Source organism: Mus caroli, unplaced genomic scaffold, assembly GCF_978045245.1.
Source record: "Mus caroli unplaced genomic scaffold, Mus_caroli_1 scaffold_5, whole genome shotgun sequence".
Taxonomy (NCBI): Eukaryota; Metazoa; Chordata; class Mammalia; order Rodentia; family Muridae; genus Mus; species Mus caroli.
The window spans coordinates 53,564,096-53,574,258 of NW_028227260.1; the positions used below are offsets into that span (position 1 = coordinate 53,564,096).

A 10,163-nucleotide genomic window follows, 5' to 3' on the forward strand; every position below is an offset into this window, starting at 1 on the left:
TTGAGCGAGCTCTTCATTTCTAATATATAATTTAAAAAACCAAATTCTCACTCCAAGATCACCTTTTATGATTGAGTAGAAATAAAACTGAAATGACTAGAAGATTAGAGTTGAATGCAGCTATAAATTCTGAACTCTGTTATCTAAAATTACCTTTGTATAAGGAAGTAGTAGACTCTTCTCAGTTAATGAACAGTTATGCTATAGTTTAAATAAAGCTCTATTCTATGAATTGGCAGGATTTTCAGTAATGTCAGTTTCCAACTACATTTCTTCCTGACTCCATCACAGTCCTGGGGTTTAAAGTGATCCCCAAGTGATGGCTAGAGCTGTTACTTGATTGCTTCTATGGTATCTTCTATTTATTGCTTATAGAAATGTATCATTTTATGCAGATTCCATGTCTGTATCTTTATTGTATAAGAACTTTGATTTTCTAGTTCTGAACCTATTTCTTTGATGGTCACTGAGTATGAGCAACCAGGAAATAGCCTGTTTTAGGGCCACTGGACTTTTATGAGATCTACACTTGTACATCAAGCCAAATTGTTTTAAATACAGTAGCCTGTGTTTTAAACCTATGGAGATGGTAAACCTGGAGTTTGTTCAGAACTCTATGACCTTTGACGATGGGATGACATATTTCTCTCCTAAGGAACTGAAGCTACATTGTAATCCTCAGAAATGACCATACTATGAAGTGAGGCTGACAAAGTTTGCACTTGTTTTATTTTTATTTATTATTTATTTATTTTTATTTTTTGGTTTTTCGAGACAAGGTTTCTATGTATAGCCCTGGTTATCCTGGAACTCACTTTGTAGACCAGGCTGGCCTCGAACTCAGAAATCTGCCTGCCTCTGCCTCCCGAGTGCTGGGATTAAAGGTGTGTGCTACCACACCCAGCTCTTATTTTTTTTTTTTTCAATGATTGATTTTGGATCCTTTATATCTACCCATATTGGGTCACAAAGTGGAGACAGGATAGATTTCTCATTGTATATTATATAGTGAACATGAGGGTACTAGAGGCTAAGCCTGGCCTTGATCATTCCACTGAAGAGAATAATGAATTTGTACTTGCTGAGCAAGTTGATTCTATGAGAGTGTCACAACAAAGACATCTTTCAGGATGTCAGTTGTGATATCTGTGTGAGTTAGTGATAAAGGAAATGCATAACCAAGCTATGCAGCTTTCAGTATTAACAAGGCAGTAGAAATATGAATATAAATCATGTAAAAGAAACATCATATTTAATTTTGCAGAATAATGAATAAAAGTCTGTAGAAAAAAGAACCAGGGTTCATTGATGAACACCTAAAAATTCCAAGAGGTAGATAAAAGCCTCAATTTTAGTGAGGTTAGGAGGAAATTCTTGGCCTTTTCTACCAAGATCCCAGTATGTTATAAAGAGGAATAGTCACTTAATAGAACTGAGTGCCTAAAAACCTCTTGGCAAGACAAACCTACAGGTGTAATGAGGATGGAAAATTTATTACCTATAATGATAAATTTTTTCAGCACCAGAAATTTTAGAAGAATGATGCTTTTAAGAGTGAAGGTGAACAAAGTCATCACAAGAAACTTGCTCAGTAACAGAAATTGTAGCAGCTGGAAAAGCCTCAATATGTAGCACTTGTTGAAAAGCCTTTATCAGTAAACTCTACCTTTAGGCATACAAGAAAGTCCAAACTGCAGAAAATGTTTATATACATGATATATGTGGAAAATTGTTATGAAGGAAATCTTCCCTTCCAGGGCACAACAAATTTCATAGAGGAGAAATACCCCATGTGTGTCACAAATGCAGTAAAATGTACATCAAAATATTCTACCCAAATCTACATAAGAAAGTTGACCACCTAGTAAAACCTAAATGAAATAAATGGTCAAAATGTATTCGTGTCAACTCTATCCTCATGAACCATTGTTTCCAAACAGAAGCAAAACTAAGTGAATATGGAAATACTAAGTAAATATGAAAATGCCTGCAGCAGATTTTCTCATTTTACTTTCTGCTTAGAAGATCATGTTGGACAAAGATCTCCTCTTGTGTATAACAGTTTTAATGTCCTTTGTATTTCCTCTTTTAAGCTCATTTCACACCAGATATATAATTATACTGAATAAATACCTTAAGTGGTAATGGCATATACTGTCTTATTACTAATTGTGCCATGAATTACAAAAGAGAATAGAGGATTAGCCCTCCTGAAGGAGCCAGTGAGCACCTGTCAAACTTTGCATATTTGGACGTCTGTACTGGGAAGATGAGCTAAAAGTTTCAGGTATGTTAGACAATTTGTGATGACTTGTTTGTCATAGAGTCCTCATTTGAGTTATTTCTTTCCATTTCGTCAGCACACACTGTTCCACTTCTATCAGTAGTTTAGTCAAAATGTCTATGCCACCCAAGTATGCTCTGAGAATTCATATTTCTGCTGTTCTTTTTTCTATTCTTCCGTGGGAGTTATGAATGATCAATATGCACTAGCAGCTCTCCATTTCCTAACCTCTGATAACGTGTGTGAACATGATTCAGCTTCTGCTACTAAAAATATTCAAGCTGAGATCTTCAAATTTCTAAAAGTTATATTTCTTTGTAGATGATTACTTCTATATGTAAATGTTTGAGATGGATTTCTCCAACTTTCTAACCCACCAGGCTTGTAAATTCCTGTCCCATACTGACAAGATTTATGTAGAGGATTGGTAAGCATTTGTTTCTTATTTAATCTCTCATACTGTTTTGTTCACTGTGTAGGATTGATAGGGGAAGTAATTGAGCTCTGTGAGCATTAAGGAGTGGATACCTTTTGTGACTGTCTGAAACTTTATGCATCTATACAGCAGGATGGCACAGCATATTTGAGAACATAATTTAACTTAATTAGTAATAAGGCCTGAGCCTTCTATGGGATAACTGTGTGGCTTTGGCAGTGAAACCTATGACCTGCATGTCAGCATCTTCTATGAGCTCTGAGTTGACCATGATGAGGTGATAGATTGCATAATAATCTCCAATGATGCTGGGAACAGCATGATTGTAGTACATTTTTCCAAATGATGGTTACTACATTCCCTAATACTTTGTTGAAAGTATCTTTCTGCCTATTCTATCAAGAAGTCACAGACACAGAAAGCCAAAATAGAATAGGTGTGCAAGTTTTATAGAAACTAAATGGAGAGCAGTAACTCATAGGCTTCTTGTCATCTTTTCTTTTTTTATTAGATTATTTCTTTATATACATTTCAAATGCTATCCCAAAAGTTCCCTATACCCTCCCTCTGCCCTGCTCCCCTACCTACCCACTCCCTGGCATTCCCCTGTATTGGGGCATATAAGGTTTGAAATATCAAGGGGCCTCTCTTCCCAGTGATGGCCGAATAGGCCATCTTCTGCTATATATGCACCTAGAGATATGAGCTCTGGGGGTACTGGTTAGTTCATATTGTTGTTCCACCTATAGGGTTGCAGACTCTTTCAGCTCCTTGGGTGCTTTCTCTAGCTTCCCCATTGGGGGCCCTGTGTTCCATCGTATAGATGAGTGAGAGCATCCACTTCTGTATTTGCCAGGCACTGGCATAGCTTCATACGAGCCAGCTATAACAGGGTCCCTTCAGCAAAATCTTTCTTGCATTGTGCAATAGTGTCTGGGTTTAGTGTCTAATAATGGAATGGATCCCCTGTTGTGGTAGTCTCTTGATAGTCCGTCCTTTCATCTTAGCTCCAAACTTTGTCTCTGTAACTCGTTACATGGGTATTTCGTTCCCTATTCTAAGGAGGAATGTTGTATCCACCCATTGGATTTCCCTCTTCTTGATTTTCTTGTGTTTTGCAAATTGTATCTTGGGTGTTCTATGTTTCTGGGCTAATATCCACTTATCAGTGAGTGCATATCTAATTACTTCTTTTGTGATTGGGTTACCTCACTAAGGATGATATCCTCCAGGTACCTCCATTTGTCCAAGAATTTCATAAATCCATTGTTTTTAATTGCTGAGTAGTACACCATTGTGTAAATGTACCACATTTTCTGTATCCTTTCTTCTGTTGGGGGACATCTGGATTCTTTCCATCTTCTGGCTATTATAAAGAAGGCTGTTATGAACATAGTGGAGCAGGTGTTCTTATTACCAGTTGGAACATCTGCATATATGCCCAGGAGACATATTGCTGGATCTTCCAGTAGTAGTACTATGTCCAATTTTCTGAGGAACCTCCAGACTGACTTCCAGGGTGGTTGTACAAGATTGCAACCCCACCAGCAATGGAGGAGTGTTCCTCTTTCTTCACATTCTTGCCAGCATCGGCTGTCACCTGAATTTTTGGTCTTAGCCATTCTAACTGGTGTGAGGTGGAATCTCAGGGTTATTTTGATTTGCATTTCCCTGATGATTAAGGATGTTGAACAAAAACTATTCTCAATAATAAAAGAAACTCTGGTGGAATCACCATGCCTGACATTAAGCAATTGTGAGAAAAGCTGCATGGTACTGGTACAGTGACAGACAGGTATGGAATAGAATTGAAGACCCAAAATGAATTCACAAGGCTACGGTCACTTAATCTTTGACAAGGGAGCTAAAACCATCTAGCAGAAATAAGATAGCATTTTCAACAATTGGTGCTGGCACAACTGGCAATTATCGTGTAGAAGACTGCGAATTGATCCATTCTTATCTCCTTGTACAAAGCTCAAGTCTAAGTGTATCAAAGACCTCCACATAAGACCAGAGACACTGAAATTAATAGAGGAGGAAGTAGGGAAAAGCCTCGAAGATATGGGCACAGGGGAAAAATTCCTAAACAAAACAGCAATGGCTGTTCATGATTCTGTTGTTTAAACCTTAAGCCTTAGTGTTACAGAGGTAGCAGAGAAGTTAAGAGCAGTTGCTGCACTTGAATATGACCTGGCTTTGGTTCCTAATAACCCACATTGTCTCACAACACACACACACACACACATTTTATATATATATATATATATATATATATATATATAGTCACTGAACTATTGTGCAAAAGTAAGCAGGGTTGGGGGACTGTGTCAGCCTAAGGTTATGTCTCTACTCCGAATACTTTTATCACATTTAAGATAATAAGCATACCCTTAACCCCTCAATGTTTTTTTATAATGTCCTTTTCTACTGTCTAACTCTTCTTCTTTTCTAAGCTCTCATCTGCATAAAAACATTATTCTAATTTTTATCCTTACATATTATCATGAATTTTGTAAAATTTCATATAAAGGTAATCATAACCTATATGTGCCTATTTTGTCTACCTTCTTTCAATATGGATAATATTACAAGATATCATTTTGTTGAAAATATAAATAATATCTTCTTTTCTTTTTCAGAGTAAAATTTTAGTGTGTTGATATAATACAGTAGTGGAATTACTCATCAGCAATTTGTAGACATGTATTGTTTACATGTTTTGAATACTAACAATAAATATGCTTTGAAAATAAGATTCCTTACTGGCTTCATTGCAGTACTTTCCTTTAAAACAAAGGCATGTTATTAATTTAATACATCACTACTCACATTGACTGCACTTAGCCCTGAATAGTCAGATTCTATAATAACTGAGAGGAGACTTTCAAGATCTAGAAAATACTTATAGCTAATGGGATTGTGAGTTTCTTACTAATTTTTAATGGCAAGAAATCAGAAGACACCCCATGAGTAGTGGGCCAGGATAATTAGCACACAAAGTTAACACTACGTTCATGTATCAGATGGCCTTCCATCAACATAATATATTATGTACTTAACAAGTAAACATAGGTTTATTAATAATTGTCTCACACTTTTGTAGATTCCTACACATAACTGAATTGATCAATTGTTTTATGCCTTTGATAAGGTAGTGTATTTTAACACAAGTACATCTCAAAGCAAACACTCTGATCAAAAATGAAGAAAAGCAGAATAGATTAGAATCCTATATAGCCTCATTTAGAGCAGAAGTCAGTGAATGATCTGAGGAATTTCAATCAGTTTTTGAGTTTAATTTTGGGGTGGGAAGTGATAGGGCCTCTATGGTTTCATACATACTTACTATGTCGTCTGGACTGGCTATAAATTCACAGAGATATGCCTCCCTTGTCTTCTCCCAAGTACTGGGATTAAAGATGTGTGCCCACAAGTCCCATTGAGACACTGCCTCTTTACATTTATTGTCATCCACTCTCAACATCTAACTATTGAGACCAGAATGGCTTCATTTGGGGGGATATCAATATAATACAACCTCTAGAGTCACCGAGCCTATAAGCACTATACACTGTATCATCTACTCATACTGCTAAAGCATACAGAGCACCTTGCAAGAGCCCAATCCAGGTTGCAAAACTTTGAATACAAAGACCTTTGGTGTGCACTTTTATCCACTATAGTATTCCCTTAAATTTGATTTTAAAATTTCTAGAAAAAACAAGCTTCAAATGTATCTAACTGACATTACTCCATGACTTGATCACTTACTTAGATAAAAATATCTGAATACATTAGTGAATTTTCCATGCCTTAGAAGTGTGATCCTAGAGAGTTATCTTTGTCAATTCTTATTCTTTCTCTCAAATGACTTTGCTAGTGAATGAAGCCTAGTGAAGAAGGGATGAGAGGTCAGAACCAACTTGCCACTCCTCTGTAGTTCAGCTGGATTTCCTGGAAACTGCCGAACATCCTCTGTTGAAGGAACAAATAAAAATGGTTATACCATGGTTCCAACACTTTTCAAGTAATTGTGTATCCTAGAGGTGAGTGAAATCACACTAGCCTTGTTGCTTTAGCCTAAGGTTATAACTGCTTCTTGTGGGTAATGATCTCTGTGCTGCTCTACCTGTTCCTGTTGACTGAATTAACAGTTACTATGATTAAAATCATTTTACTTGGATAATTTTTAAGTCTTCATAAAAATCTAATGCTATTTTTTCTGTATATATCCTAACTGTTAAATAACTCTTAAACGGTGGGCAGAAGAGGCTATGTGTATGAGTATGGAATAAGAGACAGCTATTCCTTAATTATGCTCACTGAAGAAAACAGCTTTTTCAGAGCAGTTGAGGAAAATTTAATGGAGGATCTATTTATAGCATATGAGAAAGAATTAAGAAACTCATTAGAAATTGTGATGAACCAACCCAGAACCATTCTCACCCTTACAAAGAATCCAGGGTCGGGGGTTGGGGGGTGGGTAGCAGTGCTACTATCACTGTTGAGATCTCTGATTTTGAGAAAAGAACAACAGGAGTTCTGGCCACAGTTAGATCACAGCTGTTTCTTTTCTTCTTTTCTTTTCTTTTCTCTTCTCTTCTTTTCTTTTCTTTTTCTTTCTTTTTTTTTCTTTCTTTTATTTTTTTGGTTTGGTTTTTTTCGAGACAGGGCTTCTCTGTATAGCCTTGACTGTCCTGGAACTCACTCTGTAAACCAGGCTGGCCTTGAACCCAGAAATCTGCCTGCCTCTGCCTCCCAAGTGCTGGGATTAAAGGTGTACGCCACCACTGCCTGGCTCACAGCTGTTTCTTAACTACAGTCTAACAACAAGGGAGAAGTAAAAGCTACCTCACCCCTCTCTGCTCCTGTACTTTGGTTTCATGTTAACAACTGCAACAAAAATTGTATTTTTTTAAAATATATTTTTCTGTCTGAACCATCTTATAAGTGGGGAAGTATAATAAGTTGCACATGTGAAGGTCAGAGGGTTACTTGTCCCCTTCCACCTCTCTGTGGATCCTGGTGATAAAACTCCTGTAACTTAATTTGAGGTCAAATACCTTTACCCATTGAGCCATCTTGCTAGACCTATAAAACACAATATAAGCCAATGCAGATGAGTTACTGCCAGATGAGTTATCATTACCGTATTTAAGAAGTAACAGAGATTTCCAACATTGCCAGCTTTTTCTCATATTTAACTTTCATAATTATAGCAGAGATCCTAGATTGCACACAGAAAATTAAAGCCCTAAGCTAAAAAAATTCTTAGGAGTTTTAAAATGTATTTTCCTATGTATGAATATCCTTTATCCATCTGTCAATTCTTGCCTGTTATGATTGTATAACAATAATGTGTAGGTATCTCTTTAGTATGCTAATGTGACCAGAAAAGGTATAGGAAGTAGTTCTTTTTTGTTAAATATTTTCTGGATTATCTCCATACTGATGTATTTAGTGGCTCCACTAAATTTCTTTTCCAACAGAAATATAAATGGTTACTTTGTCCATATCCTCCACAGAATAAATGTTTATTGTTAGTTATTATTATTGTTTATCCTAAATATCAAGAAAATGATCTGGGTAAAGTGGAATATAATTGTACATTTGTTGTTTTCTTTATTTTAGATCAGAATCACCTCCATAACCACTGGCCAGGATATACTCAGTCTCTTCTATCTGATCAATTACTCATTTTTGAGTACTGGTAGTAGGGTGGAAAGAAAAGAGGGTGAGGACTGACTCTGGGACCATGGGACCTCTGACACTACCTTTGACTAAAGATTCTTTTTGCACAGCTCACTAAGAAGGGGCTTTCAGAGCTTTTAATTTCCAGCTGCCAGGCTAGCTCTAGGGATTAGGTATCATGTCTCCATCAAAAAGGAACAAAGGGCAAGGGGGAAGGGTGCTCATATACTTGCAAACCCAATCTCTTATTGACCCACATATGCTTTCCATGGATAAATACAGCAACCATTACTCTAGACACTGTCCTTCTTGATCAAATGTGTAGCACTGGTGTGCCTTTCCCTCATGGCTAAGGATATTAACACTTTTTTTCATATGTGTCTATGCCATTTGCACCTCATCTTTTGAGAACTGTCTGATCATTTCAGCTCTCCACAGGGTGATCGAATTATTTGGGGCGTTAATTTTTATATGCTTTTTGTATTTGGCTCTTTATATATTCTATAGCAATCCTTTATATATGAAGTCTGCAAAGATTTTCCTCCTACTCTCTTGCATGTCTTTTACTCTGTTCTATGCTGTGTAGAAGATTTTTAATTTCATGCAGTCCCATCTGGCAGTTGTTGCAGCTGTTATTTACTGAACGATTGAAATCCTTTTCAGAACATCCTCACCTATGAGGATATTTTGAAGTGTTTTTCTTATAATTTCCTGTGGCAGTTTTAGGGTTTAAGTTTTACATTAAGGGCTTTGATCTATTTTAAATAGATTTTTGTACAGGATTTGAAATGGAGATCTAGTTTCATTCTTCTACATGTAGATATACAGTTCGCCTAACACCATTTGTTGCAGAGATTGTCTTTCTCCAGTGTGTATGTATACATTTTGCAATAGAATCCTTCAGACAACCCAGTGCACTAAGCACTATTTCTGTATTTTGCCATTCTTTTAGCTGAGACTTCATTAGTAACTCCTCCATGGTCAACACAGTTAATTTTGTTGAACCAAATCAATAAGAGTCAAAAGTCCTTGTTCTTTCCTCTTGTGTTCTGCCTCTGGCATTTTTTCTTATATTTCAATTCAATATTCTTTTTCCATATCATGTTTTGTTATTATTTTAGGAGAAATATCAGATCAAATTATTTGAAAAGTTCTGTATATCCTAGTATTTCTATGTGATCCATTGTAAATTTTCATTTTTAATAATTGAAATTTTACATCAATAACGTGTAAAATTAAGAAACCTTAATAATCCTATTAAGAATGGTGTTAATACACTTTTATTCTATCAAGAAGTGTATCTAGCTTTAAAGAAGACAGTTTTATAACGGAAGTCATATGGAACCTTGTCTGAGGAAGATTATACAGGGATTGCAGGAATCACTTTCAGAAGGGCTTACATAGTTTGTCTATTAACTTTTTCCTGAATCTTTGGATTAGAAAAGTGTGTGTGTGTGTGTGTGTGTGTGTGTCTGTGTGTGTGTGTGTTTGTGCGCACACACACACACATGCACACATGTGTACAATAGAGCTTGATGTTAGGTGTCTTCCACTGTGGCTTTCCTCCTCATCTTTTGGGACAGTGTCTCTGACTTTCACTGAGCTAACTGATTGCTTATACTGCTCTGACAATCGGCCTAGTACTGCCTGCTAGCTATAGGGTTACGGGAAGTGTTCAAACACACCTGGCTTTTTGTAGAAATGTCAGGGTTCAGAAATTAGATCTAGATCCTTATGCTTGTATGGCAG

At 36.5% G+C, this 10,163-nt stretch overlaps 1 non-coding gene across 1 annotated transcript; it reads right to left on the bottom strand.

Annotated features, from left to right (window-relative positions):
- Positions 1-8,350: 8,350 nt before the first annotated feature.
- LOC115030221 (small Cajal body-specific RNA 2) lies at positions 8,351-8,731 on the bottom strand. Its single transcript, XR_003835828.1, has one exon.
- Positions 8,732-10,163: the final 1,432 nt, after the last annotated feature.